We start from the raw sequence: 17451 nt of genomic DNA on the forward strand, positions 1-17451 counted from the left end.
CATTAGAGCAGGAATTTCGAATTTGTTTCTCAGGAGGTTCGAATTTGCAGTTCAGTGTAGCAAGGTCTCTTAAGAACTGAAAATATGACCTTCAATGGGCTAAGGCTAGAGTATGTCTTGGAAGGCAACTCTAATTTCATTGACTGGAAGGATCACATGGAGGAGGTATTCAATGAAAATGGATTGCTAGAATACATCAAGAGAGATGTTACAAAACCAATAGAATCTTATGCCCAAAACCTTGCTCAGTGGAAGAAAGTTGTAGCCAAGGTGTGGATAATAATATTGGAGGGAGTATGAGACCACATTGTCAGCAATCTCCATGGGAAAGAAAATCCTTATGGAATGTGGTGGGCACTCACAAATCTATTCTAGAATGGTAGTGACCACAAAAAGTTGGTGCTCAAGGATAAACTTTGAAATATCAAGATGTAGAAGAATGGCTTTATCCTACAATATCTGAGGAGGTTCACACAAGTTTGTGATGAGCTTGCAGGAGTTGGTGTTACTCTTTCAAAGGATGACTTGGTAAGAATATCCCTCCTGGGCCTTCCCAAGATTTGGCATAACTATCAAGATTAAGTGAACGGGAGGGAGAAACTACCAAATTGGGAACACTTATGGTATGATTTGGTACAAGAGGAAATAAGGCAGAATACCAGAGATGGGACCTCATCCAAGGGCAAGGATGAAGAAAACTTTGCATTGGTTGAAAAGGGAAAGAAGTGAAAAGGGAATAAATCTCAAACCAAACCAAAATCCAAACAAGGGAGAAAGAAGAAAGATTTGTCAAAAATTAAATGCTTCCATTGTCATGAATACGGGCATTATGCCACGAAGTGCCCACAGAAAAAGGAAATCAAGAAGACCTTAGGAGGAGCAGTGGGTGAATCCTTGGATTTATAGTTTGACCTTGACTTTACCCTTATCGCATACATGTCCAAAATAGTGATGGGGAGCGTGTGGTACTAGGACTTAGGTGCATTGTTCCACATGACAGGGTGTAGAGACATTTTTAGTGACTTGGAGGAGAAATATCTCAAGATGCACATCAAGCTAGGGGATGATGGAAGGTACAACATGACCAATATTGGTATAGTCACCTTTCAGAGGGAGTCAGGCTCAAGGATGTCATGTTTGTTCTAGGCCTAAAGAAAAATCTCATCTCTATTGCAGTTTTGGAAGACTGTGGTTATGAGGTGATCTTCAACAAAGGAAAAACATTCCTAATACACATAGCCATGAGACAGGTGAAGAAGATTGAGGTTTGTGTGAAGAATCTATATAAGTTAGATATGGAAGATTGTGTTGCATTAAAAACTAAGGAAGAGAAATTGCAGGGCCATGATGTAGGTGAACTTTAGCACATAAGCCTTGGCCATTTTCATCGTGGCACCTCGAATATTATACAAGAAATATCCACTAGCCTCCCTAAAGGAGCACTTGAGCAGTAGGATGTATGTAAAGGATGTACCTTGGGGAAGTACATAAAATCCTCATTTCATGATCGGGACAACAAAGCGCATGCATTCCAAGAAAGGATCCACTATGATGTCTGTGGACCTTTCTTGACAGCCTCTACTACCTGACACAAATATTTTTTCCTTGTTATTGATGACTTCTCACATAAGTGTTGGATCTCTTCATGAGGAAGAAAGATGAGACATTCTCCAAGTTCATAGAATTCAAGGCACTGGTTGAGAAAGAAACCAGCAAGAAGGTGAAGGCTCTCAGGAGCAATAATGGAGGTGAGTATGTGTTGAATGAATTTAAAAATTTATGTGTGAAAGAAGGCATTCGACGAGAGTTGACAACACCCTGCAACCCACATCAGAATGGAGTGGTTGAAAGAAATATCCATAGCATTTTGGAGCAACGAGGACGATGTTGCATAACCAAGGCCTACCTTTGCATTTGTGTGTTGAGGCATGTAATACAACAGTGTGTTTGTAGAATTGAAGTTCTCATTAGATTCTTGGCATGATTACACCGAAGGAGGCTTTCTAAGGAAGAAATTTGGATGTGTCGCACTTCAATATTTTTGGAGCCTCTGTTTACTGCCATGTCTCCAAAGACTCAAGGAATAAGATTTAGTTGACCGCATAATTCGTGGTATTTGTGGGTTACACAGAAACTCCCCACAACTAACATGTGTACTTTCCATCACTCATAATGATAGTTGTGTGAACGGATGTAAATTTTGATGAGGAGAAATATGTGTGGTGCTCTCTTGAGAGGGAGATTTAGAAGCCACCAAAAGATGAGATTTTAGCTCAAAAAGAGGAACCTCAGGAAGTTGTAGAGCAACCACAAATTGTGGAGCAAAGAGTGGAGACATTCACTAAAGCAAAATCTCCAGAGAAGGCAGAAAAATAACCAAGGAAGTTGATAGACTTATGCAGGATGCGAGGGAGAATGTGGGATATCCTTCAAATTTGCGTAAGCAAAGGAGGTCACTTGAGAGGTACACCGGCTACATGGCTCTTATGACTGAGCTTATAGTGATTGACAAATCATATTTTGAGGAAGAAATAGAGCAACCTGTATGGGTTGATGAAATGTTGGAGGAATATGAATCCATTACAAACAACCGTGTTCAGGAAAAGGTCCCAAGAACAACATATAAATCAATAGTGGGTTTGAGATGGATCTTCAAGGTGAAGCAGGCAATAAACAGAAGCATAGGGAAGTATAAGGCCATATTTGTGGCCAAGGAGTACTCTCAAGTTGAGGGAATTGACTATTAGAAGACATTTTCTCTTGTAGTAAGGTACTCATCAATTAAATCAATTCTTGGTCTGGCTACGTAGATGGGGTGGAATATCCACCATATGGGTGTAAGAACAACGTTTCTGAATGGGTTTATTAAGGAGGAGGTGTACATAGAGTAGAAAAAATGTTTTGAGACATTTGATCAAGAGTCTCATGTGTGCAGACTCAAGTGAGCATTGTACGATCTCAAATAAGCACCTTGTGCTTGGTACACCAAGATCGATAGTTATCTCACCGGTTTGGGCTTCACCATAAGTGAAGCAGATGTGAACCTCATCACATATGGATAGAAGTCAAATTTCGTATTATTGTCTTATATGTTGATAATTTTATTTTAACTAGTGATGAGAAATTGACCATGTCTTACAAGGAGGACCTTGCAAGGGAATTTGAAATGAAGGACACGGGTCTCATGCACTAATTTATCAGGTTGGAAGTATGACAAGCTGATGGAGAATTATTTGTCTCTCAAGGCAAGTATGAAAATGAGATACTGCAGAGATTCTACATGGAGAGTTGTAAACCCATGGAAACACCTTTAACGAACAACTAGAGGAAAGAGGATGCCACTTCAGGTGAAATGGATGCTACCATTTGTCGATAGCTAGTGGGTCCACTCATGTATCTTTTGAACACATGACCAGATATGTGATGTGCAGTCAATGAGCTAAGCCAAGCTATGGTTAGGTCAACCAAACTATTTTGGAAGGGAACTAAGCATGTTTTACAATACCTCACAGGCACTACCTAGTTTGGACTATGGTACAGACAAGCAAAGGGAGTGAAGTTGTGTGGCTTCATGGATGCAGATTGGACACGAAGTCCATTAGAACAAAAGAGTACATCAAGTGTAATTTGTATTGTTGGGTCCGTAGTTGTTTCTTGGTACGATAGGAAGCAAAGATTTGTGGTGCTCAGCTAGACAAAAGCATAATACATGGCTGCAAGTCAAGAAACATGTGAGGCGATATGGATGAGAAAGATACTTGTTGGACTACTTGATCAGATGATGGATCCAATTGCGATAATCAGATTTGCATCAATCTCTATGAGATTCCTATATTTCACTATCAGTCCAAGAATATAGATATCCAATATCACCATTTACAAGACTGTGTCCAGAGGCAGATGATGTTGCTACACTCCATTCTAATAAAGGAGTAACATGTTGACATTTTGACAAAAGATTTTTCAAGAGGGAAGTTCAAATTTCGTAGGTGTACGATAGGGGTGGTTGATAATCCCTTTCTTGCAGAGAGGGAGTCTTGAATGGTGTAGCAAGAAATTCTCAATTTGATTTTTCCTTGATTAAATTGAGAAAATTTGAATTTCCACATCAACTGACAGCTTGGATGCAGTTAACTTGTGTGACATGGCTTGTGTCACCTAGTTTACTCAGTAAATTCGAGTTGGAGGAGTTAGAGTTCAGTTAAGCATGCATGATTTCTAATTTGTAGCAATCAAAGTTAGATATCTAAAGTTGTTTTCAGTTAAACTAGTTCCAACTTCTTGAGGAACTAGTGGAAGGCCAATTGTGCAGTGGGACTTCAGTCAAACTCGGTGATCATCCAGTTAACTGATCAATCAACCTAAAATATCTAATCCATGGAGAATTCTAGTTCCCCAACTATGGTGGAGATTCCAAGGTAGTGTATCATCAACTGTAGACTAGCCTTGAGTGTACAGGTGTTGCATGCAGTTAGATGATCAACCCTTGGAATTTCGCAATCCATTTTGTAAAAATTCCTAAATAATAAGGGCTTAATTTCTCAAGGAATTGAACAAGGAAATATGGGCTCAAGCAGAGGTATAAATTTACTAATTCTAGGTTAGAGCTTCTCAGTGAGCAGAGAGACAGGTCATTCACTTGTAGGTTGTGATCAGTTGAGCAAATAAATTGCAATACATTTTTATTGATCATATTAATGCAAGCATACATTCACTTAATCCATCAATCTATTCATCTATCCATCCATCTATTCACTTAATCCCCTATGATAAGATCTCCGCCATTCATCTCCCATTAATCCTATTCGTCCATCTATTCACTTAATCCCCTGTGATAAGATCTTTGCCGCTCATCTCCCGTTAATCTTGTTCATCCATATATTCACTTAATCCCCCGTGATAAGATCTTCACCACTCATCTTTCGTTAATCCTGTTCATCCATCTATTCACATAATCTCCTGCGATAAGATCTCCACTGCTCATCTCCCGTTAATATTGTTCCCAACTGATCCAACAGTTCCTGTGCACTGCTGCTTCATTACATCTTCCTTTCGCTGATTTCAATCTTCGATTTCTCTTCCACTTGACTCCTTCCCAAACATTGCTCTGTGTATCATTTAAATGCTACCACTCCTCAGCTTTGATTTGGTTATTCAATCAGACTCCAACACTGTCTACTCATCGCAAACACCAAAAAACCCAAAAAAAGTGAAAACAAATTTAGTTTAGTTTCCTTGCTTACACATTAGTATGGTTTGATGCTCTTTACTTTTGTAACTTCGATAGCAGCATTAGATTAGTGTTGATTTAGAAATTTTTCTTAGCATAGCTATTTAAATGGTTAATTAGAATATGGTGTGATTTAGCATTACATGTTTTTTTCTTCATTTATGCAGTAGAGTAGCTCTCTTAGAATAGATTTTCTCTTCTTCCATCAAAGAATTAATCTTCTTCTGACTCTATAGAAGTCTAGCTTGGAACCCCTGGGGTCTCTCGCCAGGTGAACAATGACAACAGGTAGGACCTTCACTTTTACTTGTGCATATAGCACTGTCACCTCCAAGTTTGTTTGAACCCCGGGTTGATAAGTAAAGCTAGTAGCCCAAGAGTTGCAACATCCTTGCTGCAATACTGGCGCTCATCAGTCATCCAAGTATACCACTACAAATGAGTTGGTGAATGGTCGTAAGATGTCATCCATGATACTCATGAAGGTTGCAGGAGAACTCGTCAACTCGAAAGGCATAACCAACCATTCAAAAAGGCCCTCCTTGGCTTTGAAGCCAGTCTTCCACACATCGGAGGGTTTGATTGGTACCTAATGATATCTAGACTTCAAGTCAATCTTGCTAAAATATTTTTCTCTTGTGAGTTGGTCTAGAAGGTCATCAATCCATTGGATCGGGTACCTATTCCGGACAGTGATCTTGTTTAGTGCCCGATAGTCAATACAGAGTCTCCAAGTCCCATCCTTCTTCTGTACCAACATGATTGGGCTCCCACAGGGCGATGAACTTGGCCGAATGTGACCTTTCTATAGCAGCTCCTGAATTTTCCTCTTGATTTCATCGTTCTCCAGAACGAAGCATCGATAGATTGGTCCATTGGTTAATGACGCACCTGGGGTTAGATCGATGGAGTGCTTGACCTGACAGTGCAGAGGCACCGATATGGGGGGAAGTGAAGATGTCCTCGTACTCCTCCATGACCTTGTCCATCTGTTGTTGTCATGTGGAGGGTCCTTGTCTCAAGGTCGTGGCCACTGTCTTCTTATTTCCTTGAGGGCATATCATCAGGAAAAAAATTCCTGGTTTTTGAAATTAGTTTACTACATTGTTTTGCAGTAACTAGAGAGATGGCAGTAGGCGAGCGTGGTGAAGTAAAATTGTAAGTGTGGACACAAAAAATTCCTCTAGCCTGATAGCGGGTATAGCCACTAATAAGATATTCTATGGAAGATTTCCTTAGGTTAGAATCAATAAGAGGGCTTACCTCTTAGTATGCTTATCCCGTTTGTTGATGACCTTACTTTCTCACTCCAACTATCTCCCATTTCCTTCTTCAAACACCTGAAGCAGGTAAAAAATAGCAAACAACAATCGTGAAATAGACAAATTGTAATTCAACCTACTTAACAAGTCAAGAAGCATTAATTCATAAACATGTGAGATGACACATTATGTAGGAAATCAATCAATAGTTTCATATATATTAAATCAAGAAGAGATTACAACCATTGTCTTGACGTTGTTGTTCTCCTCCAACAAATCCGGGTTTCCAAACACTTCCATTAGCATTACATGATGGCCTCAACAATGATAGTTTTAAGACTCTTCCCTTTATTCTTCATGCTAAACCAAATTCACACTTCTCCCTCACACACAACTAGAGAGCTATAACTATGAATAACTTGTTGATTTCTCTAGACTTAATTAACACTAGCACACCCACATTAACCCTTCCACACCAGCCTGTGCTTGGGAGAAAGAACAGGCATTCATTACCTGGACCAGATCTCCCAATGGGATCCTCACACCCTTCTTTGGTCAGGTTGGGCCTTCCCAACCATACCCAATAGTCTTAACGCAAGTCTTTCTATCCTTCAATCCCGTTTGCACAGTATAGCCCCTGTCAAAAATAACGATCTTGATGTGTTTCGTTGGGACCCATTCGGATCCTCTTACACCATCCAAGCTTCTCACCATTATATTTGCAACATCAGCTACCCCATGCCAAGTTGGCACCACTGGAAGGTGGTTTGGAAATCCAAGGCAATTCCAAAAATCAAGTTTTTTTCTCTGGACCCTCCTCAAAGGGAAAACCCTCACGACCGAAAATTTGCAAAAGAGGGGAATTAATGGCCCCTCTCGTTGTCCTAACTGCTTAGCTGTTGAATAATCAATGCATCATCTCTTTATTGAATGCCCTTTTGCCATCAACTGCTGGAGGAATTTGTCTCATAACAATCAAATCCCATGGAACACCCAAAACACCATAGGAGAAATTCTTTACAAATGGAAAAAAAAACTACCCCTGGTAGCACAGGAAAAATAACACAGTGAAGAGAGTCTGGGACATTCTTCCCCACAATGTGCTATGGAATATTGGGCTAGCACGAAATCAGAAGGTTTTTAAGGATAAGGACTCGACTATTAGAAGCCTTTGCACCAAGGCAAAGAGTCTTTCCCTTGAGATCATCTCAGTTAAGAATCCAAGAAGTATAAATGTCAGTGAACTTAGCATAGAAGAATGCATTTTGATTGGACACCTGTTAGACAAAAACACTAGCAATTAGAAAGGCAACGCTGCTAGCAACAGAAACAACAATGTTTCCCCTAACTGGAAGATCAGGCTAAAAGAGGAAGAATTTGCAGGTTGGCTTAAAAACAACAATAGGCATTACCTCTGTTTCGATGGGGCCTCAAAGTCGAATCCTGGGGCAGCAGCGGCGGAAGGAGTTATTTTTAATGCTAATGGGGATAACATACTCTCATACGAGTGGGGTCTTGGCCACACTTCCAATAACAGAGCAGAAGCCCTGGCCCTTTACCAAGGTCTTATCCAACTTGGGAAGCTTGGTATAGACACAGTCACGATATTGGGAGACTCGGCGATAGTCGTCAGTGCAATGGTTCAGAACAGGGATCTGCCCAATGCTCTCCTTCAGCAGATTATCAGATGGTGCCAAATTTTAGGACACACCATGAAAGATGTGTGCTACTATCATGTTTTGCGATTGCGCAATAAAATTGCGGATAGTCAAGCCAACAAAGCTTGTACTAGATCACTTGGCTGCCTTATCTGCAATTGTGTGGAATCATTTCAGCATATACCATAATGAAGAGACCTCCTGGATCCGAACAACATCTCAGCTCATCCGATATACCTTTGGTTTCTGCTATTCTATTTTCCCGAAGGAACAGTAGAAAAAATGGAACAACAGAAAAAGAACAACAAAAAATACATCAGAAAAGGAACAACAGAAAAGGAACAGCAGAAAAAAAGGAACAACAGAAAATACAAAAAAAAGGAACAATAGAAAGGGAACAATAGAAAAGGAACAACAGAAAAACAGAACAGCAGAAAAGGAACAACAAAAAAAATGGAACAACAAAAAAAATGGAACAACAAAAAAGGAATAGCAGAAAAGAAAAACACAACTCCAACAAGTTTGTCAAGCTATGTTATTATGTATTTTCTTCTAGCTTATACTACATGATGCCTAAATTATTTATTTTTCTAAGGTGTATACCCAACTACACCCTCCATCTAACATTCAAGACTTTGGGAGTGTCTTCTAGCTAGGCTGCTGCCAGGCTATGCCAGAAGACTAACCAAGTTTCCCTATTGGTCCTCCTCGTTAAGTTTTCCCGCAATTCTACTGTCCTTTTTGTTTTCCTATTACATTATCGGTCAAGATAGCTTAATTCCTACCAGAGTCATTATCAATATCCTTTATTTGGTTTGTCATCATACAAAATGTGAGTTTAATTTATTTCATAGAGCATTAATAAATATCATAAAAGGACATTTAGTTTCTACAAATTTATATAATAAATATCTACACTTAGAGTTTTCTTTCAGTTATCCTCATAGAACACTAATTTGATTTATAGGATCATACTCTGATACGAAAGTTCATAGGCCTTTGGCCAACAGAGAAAGCTTTGCACGGCTGGATCGCAGCCAAATGGAAGCCAAAAGGGCACATAACACTGCAGTTAGGGCCTAAGGGCTTCTTTACTGCCATTTTCAATTGTCTGGAGGACCGAAACAGGGTATTGGATGGAGGACCATATTTCTTCAACGCAGTAGGGCTATACCTAAGAGGATGGATCAAGTGCTTTAACCCAGACAAAGAAGATCTGAGCTAGGCCCCGGTGTGGTTGTGCCTTTATTCTCTCCCTCTGGAGTATTGGGACGAAGACTCTTTGTGAGACATTGGGAATGATTTAGGCGAATTCATCAAAGTGGCCTCAATGGAAAATGAGCTACTTTAAGTTCCCGGCTAGGTGGTCTCCCTTATAATGTTGAGGCAGAGAATTTCGAGCCTTCAACAGGTACACAGACACAACTCACAACTATTGTGTGTACTCTCCATCTCTCAAGATGACAATGGTCACAAGAGATGTGAAGTTTGATGAGGAGAAGGCAATGAGGTGTTTTCCTGAGAGGGAGCTTCAATTGCAGCCTGATCAGGAGCTTTTGGCTCTAAAGGAAGAACCTCAGGAAGTTGTGGAGTAGCCACAAGCAAAGGAGCATAGAGTGGATACATCCAGAGAAGGAAGGAAGCAGACCAGGGAAGATGACAAATTATTGTAGGATTCTCGAGAGAATGTGGGAGCACCCACATCACAGTGCAAGCAAAGGAGGTCATAGGATCAATACACTGGGTACATGGCTTTGATGAGTGAGCTAGTTGAGACATAACATCTTCATTCGAGGAAGCAGTGCAATAACCAATATGGGTTGATGCTATGGTAGAGGAATATGGTTCCATTGTCAGAAACAGTGTTTTGGAATTGGTCCAAAGACCAACAAACACATCAGTGGTTGGTTTGAGATGGCTTTATAAGATAAAGCATGCAAAAGACGGGAGCATAGAGAAACACAAGGCCTGATTTGTGGCCAAGGGGTTCTCTCGGGTGGAGGGAATTGACTATGAGGAGGACTTTGCTCCAGTAGCAAGGTACTCATCCATCAAGTCAATTCTAGCACTGTTAGCACAAATGAGGTGGAAGATCCGCCAAATTGATGTGAAGATAAAATTCCTCAATGGAGTTATTGAGGAGGAGGTGTATATTGAGAAATTGAAGGGGTTTGAGACCTTCAACAGAGAGTCGCATGTGTGCAGACTCAAGCGAGCATTGTATGGACTCAAACAAGCACCTTGTGCTTGGTATACTAGGATTGAAAACTATCTCAATAGTTTGGGCTTCACCAAAACTGAAGCAGATGCAAACCTTTATCACATTATGGTAGAAGGAAAATTATTGATTATTGTGCTATATGTCAATGAATTGATCCTTACTAGTGATGAGTAGCTCATCAAATCTTGAAAGGAGGACCTTGCAAGAGAGTTCGAGATGAAGGACATGGGTCTCATGCAGTACTTCCTTGGGTTGGAAGTATAGAAAGTAGATGGGGAACTGTTTGCCTCTCAGGGAAAGTTGCTTTTCCTTAGATAAATCTCTGTGTATGTGTGTTGAATATTGATGTGTGTTGATGATATGAGTTCTCGGTCATGAATTTACTTCTGCAGATCAGTAGAGTAGCTTCTAGTCTTGTGATTTAGAAAATTTCATGAGCAGTTAGAATTTGCACATTAATTTCTACAATCCCCACTTTTAAAAATAGGTACAATAAAGCTTTGAGTCCATGGTTTAGGGAAGTCTTGCTTGATTGTTAAATAAAAAAGTACATGCAAAGCAATTTTTAAGATTTTTGTTTGGTAGCTTTTGATGTTCTTAAATTTTCCCTTTACAAGTTTTTTAACCTCAAACTGTATGTTTTCTAAAGAAAAAAACTTATTTCTTTATAGAAAAGGTTTGAATATTCCTCGGATTAAGGGAAGTGAGAATTGACTTCTTCAGCAATGGGGACCAAAAGAGATTTAAGGTACCAATCCATATAGACACAGTCTTAGAATTCAGGAGCTTTACATATGCTCCTCCTTCTACGTCATTCTTGAACATGATCAGATAGGCCAGTGGAAAAAGTTTGACAAAAAGAAGTGAAAATCTTGGTACTAGTGTCATAACAGAAAGGTAACTTGAAATAGGCTATAAAATCTTTGGCAACAGTCACAAAAGTGGAATGAATGTAGTCTTATATGATAGAATTGGATGCACACCACATATGGAATGAGTGAACATGATTTGTGGGATCTTCTCTAGGATTACCTTCAAAATTGGGGATGTCGGAAGGAATCTTGGTAGGCATAACTGGCCAATTTAGGTCATGAAGAAGGGGGTTGTTTATGAGCTGGCTGAATTAGGGAGACTCAAACTAGCCATAAAAGGAGGTAATAGAGTAGGAGTGCCCATATTAGTGAAGGTTACACTCATGGGGTTACCCTAGTTAGTACTTGGGTTACCACCTTGGTTTCCCACACCCGCATTGGTGCTTGACATGGTGCTGGTACAACATTGAGAAGATTTGGAATGGAAGGAAGAATTGTAAGAATCAGTAGAACTAGAGTCAAAATGAGGACTCAATGGAGGACTCAGAAGATGTACTTTAACTTGATGAGGAGGAGTAATATGTCCTAATAAAAACTGAGGGTGAAGGCCTCAAATTCTCTGTGACAAATGCCTAGGGGGCACAATGATGTCAAGACAATGATGACCTTAAGGACTAAACAGTGATGATAGGAGAAAAGAGAAAATAATAGCAAGCAAACACCTAGTGCAGTGGTGCCAAGTGTAAACCAACTATATTAATGATGCTACTCTAGTACAAGCAAGCACGTCCTATCAAAGAAAAACACCTCTAGCCTATAGGTGGTCTAAATCATCAAACAATCCTAAATTTATTGTTTTAGATGACCTTCCAAAGAACTTCTTACTTGATGGATTATGATACCCACAAGCAGAGCTGTCTAGAGAAAGGTAAGGTAGAGAACCTACTGGTTCCCACAACTAGTCCTATAGGGATTTTTCATAAGATTGGTCACTATGGGTACCTTCATCCCATAGAGGTGGTCGAGTCTTGAGCTTCTTGGTGATCAACGATCGCATGGGATTTCCTGCCACGGGTTGGGTATCCCTGAGGAAAACCACTCACACAATGACCTAGCCTAACCCCCTTTGAATTGGTTTTTTTATGCACTTCGACTTTGGACCATGGGAAGGTGAAGGATTTTAAGCTCCCTAATATGTCAAATTCTATGTCTCAATATAAGTGATCAATGGGTGTTATTGGAAGCCTATCCCACTGATCCTACACCTAAACTACATAGATTCTTTGGCCCTAGTGCCCAAGTGGGCTTAATATATGTATGTTAAATTATTAAGGTGTGGTGTTTCAAGTCTTGTATTGGCGGTGTTAACAAATCTCATGCTTATTTAGCGCCTGAGTGTGTGAAAATGATGTGTCAAGTGGATGAGTTAATTAAGAATGTTTTATGATGCCATGTGTTGTTAAAAATAAAGTGCTGAAAGACTGTAAATAATGATGAAAAGGACAGAAAAATAAACATCCAATCAAGTACACAAAACCCCACCCAAAAAGGCTCTCAAGAAGCTAAGGAAGAGAAGTAAAACAAGCTACTCAAAGACACATAAAATGCCTAAAAGACCTAATGTTAAAGGTATGGAGATCTAGAGGCACTAATCTGCTGTAAATGGTGTAGACACACAAAACAAATCAGAGGTGACAAATGTTGCAAAGGATAGGTATGAAGCTCCAAAACCTAGGATGTTGAAGGGGATCTTAAGGGGGAAAGGAAAAACCCAAACTCTAAAGGGATAAAAGGTGAAATAAACCTATCCACAAGTCATGTAAAGTAATGGATTAGACTCCAAAAATTAGTGGTTGAAAATGATGAAACCATAGACTCCTCATGTAGCCAATATATTCCTAAAATGGTGGAGGTGTACTCCCCTAGGGGGATTTTTCCTTCCTCAAAGAGAAAAACTAAGGGAATCTAGACCTACATGATACTGAAATAGAGATAAGAAACCTTCCCAATACACACACAACACTCTCAACAAGTCTGAAAAAATTCTGAAAAATTCTTGGTTAAATCTAAAAGGCACGTACTAACCTGGAAATAATGGAAAACACAGATAATGGGCCAACAAGTGTGCTCTGGAATGTAGATATTGGGTTGAAAAGTGTGTTTTTCTCCTGGGACTCTCGATCAATAGATCTTGCACAGATTTTTTTGTCTTCTACTCGGATGGTACCTATGACATACAGAAAGAACCAGAAAATCATCAGAATATGAAAATTTGACAAAAAAAGAAAGAAAACTATAACTATAAACTGAGAGGCTATAAATAGTTGTAGAAAACCTTGAAATTTACTCAAACTTCAGTCACGCGGGAAATAAATTATTAGACAAACATATTTTCCATTTGTTAGTATGAAATTTCTTGGAAGGTGTACCAAAAACATATCACTTAAGCCACCGGTGACAAGTGACCCTAAAAAACATTTTTGGTTTCTTATGCTTCATATCAACAATAATAAAACGAGAGAAACCTGCAATAGTAGTAATTCAAAAATATTTCTACCAGCCAAATCTTCAATAGGTTGTCCATTGGTATATTAGATCATTCACTGCCTATGTCATTGTAAAGCAACCATCAAGAAGTAGGGGTTGTACACTCCTTTAAATAGCCTAGGAAAGCCTTAGGATTTAGTCACTATGGATTAAATGTTATATTTTCCCTCCACCAAGCATGGTAATGTTTGTGTGTTTTTGGACATTGGTCGATTCTCTAAGATGGCCATTTTGGCACCATGCAAGATGAGTATCAAAGTTGAATCCTTTTTTGGGCCTTATACCACCATTTTTCAACCTTGTGACACCCTAAAGCCCTTATGACTACTATTTTTTTCATTTAAATTATTAAAAAAGATTCATATTAATATCGAACATATGTATTAGTTGTTGTTGATGACCAATATGGGATTAAAAGACATATCTTTGGCACTTTTTATGCACCAATTCTTTATATACCTTTGAGGTAACTGATTTAAACTTATATATATAGATATATATAGTGATAGGTTAGTATATTTTAGGTCTATGTGGTGTGATTTTGCAGATAAAGAGCTCAGACTTTCCATAATGATCTTTGAAACTATTGGCGTTTTGAATCCAAAAGAGGCTCCATCTCTGGGACAATGGTTCAAAAAAAGAGGAGGTGAGTAAAATGTATATGTATAAAAAGTAGGAGAGGAAATGGTTCGTAGATCTGTATATAGTGATAGGTTTCTCACTTGCATAGTGAATTATTAACCTGAAATCATGTCAACATCGTGCCATAGGGTTGATCCCTTCAAGTTGCATAATTTCCTTGTCTTATTTGTTGTGAGATGTAATTTGTTTTGTAGTGCCAACCCTTAATGGCTTACTTTAGTTAGAACTGTTTTTGACTTATCTTTCAGCCCATCAATATCTATCGAATCATTCATGATATGTTACATTATTATCTTCTTGTTGATTTCATCCCATGTCACTTGTAATTTCCAATTAATGAACTCCTTTAAGAAGTAAATTATACTCTTGTTATGATGATGATTATGATTAACATCCATTAAGATCATAATTTATCTACGTGACCTTAAAAATAAAAGAGATAACCTAGATTATTTTAGAATATTATTTCTTGTTCAAAATGCATTAGGAAAAGCATTCCAAGATTACCATAGTTTTGATGAATTAGGAGCTTAGAAGGTTAGTGTTGTAACAAATATTTTGAAATCAAGTTCTAATTTGGGTGTAGTCATGGCACTCTAGGAAAAATTTCCTTTCATCTTCAACCCTCTTAGTGTCACAAAGATGATAAATTCTAGCATCACACTATATTTTGAGAAAGTGACTTTCATCTTCAACCTTATTAGTGTCACAAAGATGATAAATTCTAGCATCACAAGTGCCTTTCATCTTCAAACCTCTTAGTGTCACATAGATGATAAATTATAGCATCACACTATATTTTTAGAAAGTTACTTTCATCTTCAACCCTCTTAGTGTGACAAATATAATAAATTCTAGCATCACAATATATTTTGGGAATAGTTCAATGCCTAACTTCATTGTGGAGCTTATAAAAGTTCATAACTGTTTTATAAATGTTGATTTTCTTGTTTTTACTAGTTAGAATTGAGAACTAACTACCTTGTTAAATATTATCTTAACTATTATTTCCAACTCTTTATTGCACCATAAAAATTTAAAATTAAAATATAACAATATTTTTAATGTCATCTAAATAATAGCATATTTCTATATTCTCCAATTTATTTATTTATTTATTTATTTATTTATTTTTCTGAGTAAAGATTAATTCTATTAAGAAAGGAAAAAGTATAGTACAAAAAAGTTTGCAAGCAAGCAAAGCAGAAAAGAAAGGGAGCCGAAGGAGATAGGTTATCTACCTTGCTCCTAGGAGACAGTCAAGGGAAGGCCATAGAAAACACGGGAATACAAAAATATAGAACTAAGAAGAGAGAGCTACCCCGAGGGGTTGGTTCCAGCTATACGAAATTTCTTTCCTTTTTTCTTGCCTACTTTGACCCACCCAGTGGAGTTTGGCTGAGCCATAACAAGTTGTAGACTATTCTGCACTGGCGGAAGAATATCCTTATCAGAATCTGAGGACGAAGAAAAATGAGTACGTTTCTGAGAAATCTGAGGGTCAGCGGGGACTGTCGGATCGACCGAGGGAGCATCCATCGGAATCTCTTCATTCTGCACATCTGCTTCAGTTTCCTCCTCATCCGAACTAGAGAAATCTAAATCGTCCATACGACGGGGTGGCTCACAAGGATTCCAGCGCTTGGATTTGGGTTTGCGTTTCTGATTCTTCTTGTTGTCAAGGAACTAGGCACAGGTACTCTGGAGGTGCCCTGTTTGATGACAATGTCGGCAACGGAAGGTTGTATTCTCGTAATCCAAGGTTTGATTCCAGTGGAAATCTCCAATCTTGAGATTAATCTGATCTGGTAGTCCTTTGCTGATATCTATTTCTGCACATAGTCTACCATAGGTATAGAGACCATTTTCCTTTCTTAAAGTATCTGTAGCCAGATAGCGTCCCAAAGTGTTTCCAATGGCTAAGAAGACAGAGAAATGCCATAGATGTGCTGGAAGATTCGGGAGCCTGACCCAAATGGGAGTCTTGGTGATGACGGTTGTAGAAGGGTCGAAGTCTGGAAACCAAGGGGTGAGAAAAAGCCCAGCCGAACCCCAGAACCAAGGGCCTCCCATTAAGGCCTTTTGGTAGTCTTCATTTAAGTCAAAAACCACTATGAAGAATCCTTTTGAACATAAGTAGATCTTGCTTTTTTTAGTCCAAGTAGTATGGATCCATTGGTATAGATCTGCTGTGCGAGGCCAAAGCGCATTAAATCTGCATATGAGTGCAGATTCTGCAAATATCTGGTAGCGATTTTCAATCTCAGGGTGAGAGAAATTGAAGGAAGGAATTTCCTCTGATCTATCCACCAAAAACGGTTTTGGATCTCCATTTGGTTGGGCTAATTTTGAAGAGGACTGATGTTGGGCAGCGTCTTTACGAGCTGCATCTTTGTAAGAGAAAGAAGGGGCAGAGGAGGTCTGCCCAAAGGAACCCCCTCTTAAACGAAAAGAAGCCTCAATAGAAGCATCCTTATGAATGTTGTAAAGGGAGAGAGGAAGGGGATTCATAAGCTGCTTACCCTTATATAGCAGTTTGAGATTTGAGGAGGGGATCCCCAACCTGCAGTCGAGTTTTTGCAGAAGATCCTGCACGAGATCTGTTGCACTAACCCACAGCATGATTGTTTTGCTCAATAGTTTGACTTGGATAAGAAATGCATGTGTTTCTTCAGACAAATCGGGCTGGTTCAAGAGAGGAACCTGCTTCCAACAAACCAGATTCGCGGGTCTTGGAGCGTTGATCAATGCTGGACGAGGAGCATAGTGGTTGTGTGCTGCAAACCTTGAAACTTATGCAAGCATCTCTGGCGAAAACAAGAAGCAAGTCCCCTGCTTGCGCTTTGCAGAGGTGAGATTTGGAGTAGGCCAGCTGCAGAAATGGGATGCAACGGAGACAGAGATCCCTGGTCGAATCGTTGGCTCGTTGCTTTGGAAAATAAAATCGGCCCTGTTTGTCGCAAGATAAAGGGGGAAAAGCGGTACCCAGGCGTCGCGCTCTTTTTCTTTAGCTTCAGGGGAAAAATCTGTGCTCCAAATTACCAGAAGAAGAGGGTTTGCAAAGTAGGTTTTTAATCTG

Source organism: Pinus tabuliformis, chromosome 3_1 (assembly GCF_031772625.1).
Source record: "Pinus tabuliformis cultivar Carrire ecotype Pingquan chromosome 3_1, CPIR1, whole genome shotgun sequence".
Classification (NCBI taxonomy): Eukaryota; Viridiplantae; Streptophyta; class Pinopsida; order Pinales; family Pinaceae; genus Pinus; species Pinus tabuliformis.